The sequence below is a fragment of the Elephas maximus genome, chromosome 4 (assembly GCF_024166365.1).
Source record: "Elephas maximus indicus isolate mEleMax1 chromosome 4, mEleMax1 primary haplotype, whole genome shotgun sequence".
NCBI classification, from domain to species: domain Eukaryota; kingdom Metazoa; phylum Chordata; class Mammalia; order Proboscidea; family Elephantidae; genus Elephas; species Elephas maximus.
The window spans coordinates 112,476,378-112,481,291 of NC_064822.1; the positions used below are offsets into that span (position 1 = coordinate 112,476,378).

At 35.7% G+C, this 4,914-nt stretch overlaps 1 pseudogene; it reads left to right on the forward strand.

Moving 5' to 3' along the window:
* Positions 1–782: 782 nt before the first annotated feature.
* On the forward strand, positions 783–1,744 carry LOC126076380 (olfactory receptor 6C2-like; annotated as a pseudogene).
* The last annotated feature ends 3,170 nt before the right edge of the window (positions 1,745–4,914 follow it).

The window sequence follows — 4,914 nt, forward strand, 5'->3', positions numbered from 1 at the left end:
GGATGAAGAGCTGTTTTCCATTGGCACTATATATTGCACTAGGAGTCAATTAGGCCATATCACCCTAATCCAATCAGGAACTAAGCTCATTATGAAAGATGGTCAATTCCAGTTCATCATAACTCCTATAGTCCTTGAAAGCCCTAAGTGAAAGTGCATGATATTTCCCAGATTATCTCATCTTTAATAGACTCTGAACTTCATTTTGTGTGCCTACCCAAACTCATGAGACTCACAGAAAGATATTATACCTTTCAGATGAAAAATAGTTAATACCTCAATGGGAAATATGTTGTCAAATATCCATCTTACCTCTCTGTGGATCTTGATCCCACAAGTCCCTACTACCATTTTGGTGTTTGCCAAGTGTTAATTTTTTTGTTCATTTTGTTGTTTTTTAGCCTTTCTAGTTTTCTATTTGAAGGTAAGATAGCATATGTTACAAATCTTCATAGTACTTAAAAATATTACAGAGAAAATTAACATGTTAAATCAATTAAATTTAATTGAAAATGTGAAAAAAAGTTATAAACTATAGATGTAATAGACAAAACGTGAAGTGAGTTTTTGAGAACAAAAAAGTGAGTTTTTGAGAACAAAAAAGGAGTAAAAGCTCAAATCTCTTTTCTGTGTAGTCCATTTAAAAATAAATTTTATATAGATCACTGAAAACTATAATGAATAAGAGGAAAGGGGTCACTTGGTGTACGTTCTTTCTGGTGAGTTGTATACTTTCTGATTTTTTCTTTACATGCAGATTGACTAAAACATCAAAGGTAGTAATGAGAAATCATATAGCAGTAACAACTTTCATCTTGCTGGGACTTACTGATGACCCACAGCTGCAAGTTCTGGTTTTCATCTTTTTATTTCTGACGTATATTCTGAGTGTAACCGGAAACCTGACCATTATCATTCTTACTCTCACGGATTCCCACCTAAAAGGCCTATGTATTTTTTCCTTCAAAACTTCTCCTTCTTAGAAATCTCATTCACAACGGTCTGTGTTCCCAGATTCCTGTACTGTATATCAATTGGGGATAATACCATTACTTACAATGCATGTGCCAGTCAAATACTTTTTTTTTTGGACTCTTTGGGGCCACGGAGTTTTTTCTCCTGGCAGCCATGTCCTATGGTCACTATGTGGCCATCTGCAAACCCCTCCATTATATGACCATCATGAACAGCAAAGTCTGTACCATCCTTGTCCTCTGCTGCTGGATCTCTGGGTTGATGATCATCATCACACAGCTCGGTATGGGCCTGCAGCTGGAATTCTGTGACTCCAATGCCATTGATCATTTTGGCTGTGATGCAGCTCCTTTTTTTAAGATTTCGTGCTCAGATACATGGTTCGTAGAACAGGTAGTTATAATTTGTGCTGTATTGACATCCATTATCACACTCATAGGCGTGGTTCTTTCTTACGTATATATCATCAAGACAATACTAAGATTCCCATCTACTCAGCAAAGGAAAAAAGCTTTTTCCACGTGTTCTTCTCACATGGTCGTTGTTTCCATCACCTATGGTGGCTGTATCTTCATCTATATCAAACCTTCAGCCAAGGAGGATGTGGACATTAATAAAGGGGTATCTGTGCTCACTACATCTGTAGCTCCTTTATACCTTGAGAAATAAGAAGGTGAAACAATCTTTCAATGATATTTAAAAATTGCATTTATTTCACAAAAGTAAGAGCACACCGAATTTGAGCAATCAAGTGAAAATAGAAGACTAGTTCCTTAATATTTCTTCTGAAGTTCTAACTAGTGGAATTAGATTAACTTTCATATGGTACTTTCATCTTGACTCATGAACCTACTCTGATCAAGTAGTTCCTTGTCCTCTTCAATCTCAATCAGAATTCCTTCCATGGCTAAGAGAGCAAGGCCAGCCAGAGTGAAAGGTCTTGTTAATACTTCTTCAAAGCCACATAGGAATAACTTTGGAGTAATGACCATGTCACAGAGTCAGCAAATCAAGGCCTGAGAACAAAATCTATCTACTTCCTCTTTTTTTAAATCAAGTTTCTTTAGAATAGAGCCAAACCCATTCACTGGCATATATTGCTTATGGCTGCTTTTAACGGAAGAATCAAGTAGTTTAATGAACCTTATTGCCTAAAGATTTAAAGTATTTGCTGTCCAGTCTTTTACAAAAAGAGTTTTCCCACCTAGGGTGTAGAATTTACTTTCTGCTCTCATGATTTTATATCATTTAGGGAGAAAATAATAGGAGGTATTTTGCTATGCATCCACATTGCCTTCACCTGCCCAGAGATCTCCAAGGGGTGACCCTTCAACTTGTTGGCAAGCTAAAAATATTCAAGGTTAGTCTTTCCCTTTGTAATCTCCTCCTTCGTCCCTGAATATACTTCGAAACAGATTTTAAGGACACTATTTTGGGAAGCCTCCCTATTCTGTCCACCTAGATCTCATACTAACCAAAAAAGCATATCAATATTTGATAAAAAATGGGAAACTCACCTGCTTTTCCATTTAAAAGCAAATTTGAGTCTCCAATTCCTATAAATCTTGAATCTCACCAAAGATGGCCCTGAAAAAAAAAAATCCAGAAGTATACATGTAACTCAAAATCCAGCTGCAGGAATGTATTCCCTAGGAATTTGGGGCAAGCCAGTCACATGATCTGCTCAACATTTGACTAAGATCATTTTAAGTATCATAAACTTAAGATTCCATTCCGGAAGTTTGGTTAGTGCCTGTCAAGTGGTGTTTGGCTGAAGCATCACAAGTGCAGCCTGCCCTGCAGTTACCTAAATATTGTCACTGATGTGTGGAGAAGGCCATCTTGAACTGAAGGGACTCTCTAAGATGAAAATTCTTTGATACTAATTTTAGCTAAACACTGCTAGAAAATTTAACTAGTTTCTCATAGGGAGTACATTCATTAATTCTTATGTTAGATCTTGTTTCATGTATGCTATTAAAAAAAAAAAGCAGTTTTTTTTTCTCCTAGATATTTAAAAGAGATATTGGAAACTTCTTCAAAATTGAAATACAGTACAACTCAATATCATCTGTCTAATGCAAATAAATTATTAAGGAGACATAAAGCTGACATTTTGAATATTAATCATTTCTGATTTTATATTTTATATTTTATGACCCCAAATAAGCACTACTCTGATTAGTGGTTTAGAGTAGTTTAGAGTAGGTGCTTTACTGTTTGAAACAATACCCTCTATATATGAAGAAAATCTGAAAAATGTTGTCAGTCAAAGGCATTATGTTTAGAAGATGTGAATTCATTGATATTTTTCTACAAATGACTTATTTTTGCATTTTTCAAAAAGTAGAAGCCCTTTTGATGTTGTTGTTAGGTGCCATGGAGTTGGATCAGGGCCACAGTGACCCTTTGTACAACAGAAGAAAGCTTTGTCTAGTCCTGCGCCATTCTCACAATGGTGTCTCTGTTTGAGCCCATTGTTGTAGCCACTGTCTGAATTCATCTTGCTGAGGAGCCCCCTCTTTTTCACTAACCCTCTACTTTACCAAACATTATGTCCTTCTCCAAGGACTTTTGCCTTCTGATAATATTCCCAAAGTATGTGGGGCCAAGTCTCATCATCCTTTCTTCTAAGGACCATTCTGGTTCTACTTTTTCCAAGATAAATTTTTCTGTTCTTCTGGCAGTTGATAATGTATTCAATATTCTTCTCCAACACCGTAATTCAAACCCATCAAATTTTATTCAGTCTTCCTTATTCATTGTCTAGCTTTTGCATGATTATGAGGGGATTGAAAATAACATGGCTTCGGTCAGGCACACCTTAGCCATCAAAAAGACATCTTTATTTTTAAAACTTTAAAGAAGTCTTTTGAAGCAGATTTGCCAAATAAAATATGTGGTTGGATTCCTTGACTCCTGCTTTCATAGGCATTGATGGTGGATCCAAACAAAATGAAATTCTGGGCAACATCAATCTTTTCTCCTTTTCTCATGATGTTGTTTATTGATACAGTTGTGAGGATTTTTTTTTTTTTTTTGGAAGTTGTACTGAAGGCTGTAGTATTTGATCTTCATCAGTGAGTACATAAATTCCTCTTTGCTTTCAGCAAGCAGCAAGCAAGGTTGTGCCATCTGCATATCACAGGTTTTTAATGAGTCTTCATTCAATCTTGATGATGTACTTTTTTTCATACAGTCCAGCTTCTTGGATTATTTGCTCAGTATACAGATTGAATAAGTATGGTAAAAGGACATAACTCTGACACACCATTTTCCTGATTTTAAACCACACACTATCCCCTTGTTCTGTTCAAACAGTGGACTCTTGTTCTATGTACAGGTTCCACATGACCAAAACTTAGTGTTCTGGAATTTCCATTCTTTGCAATGTTATCCATAATTTGTTATAACCCACACAGTCAAATACCTATTCATAATCAATAAAACACAGGTAAACATCTTTCTAGTACTCTCTGCTCTCAGCCAAGTTCCATCTGACATCAGAAATGATATTCTTCCTTCCAAGTCTTCTTCTGATTCGGGCTTGAATTTTTGACAATCCTTTGTTAATGTATAGCTGCAATCATTTTTTAATTATCTTCAGCAAAATTTTATTTGTGTGTGATATAAATGATATTGTTTGATAATTTCTGCATTCTGTTAGATTACCTTTCTTTAGAATGAGAACAGATATGAAACTCTTCCAATCAATTGGCCAGATAGCTTCCAAATTCCTTGGCATAAATAGGGAACGCTTTCAGCTTGCATTCGTTTGTTAAAACATCTGAACTTGTGTTCCATTAATTCCTGGAGCCTTGTTTTTCACCCATGTCTTCAATGCAACTTGAATTTCTTCCTTCAGCACCATTGATTTTTGATCATATGTTACCTCCTGAAGCGTTTGAACATAAACTTTTCTTTTTGGTTCAGTGATTT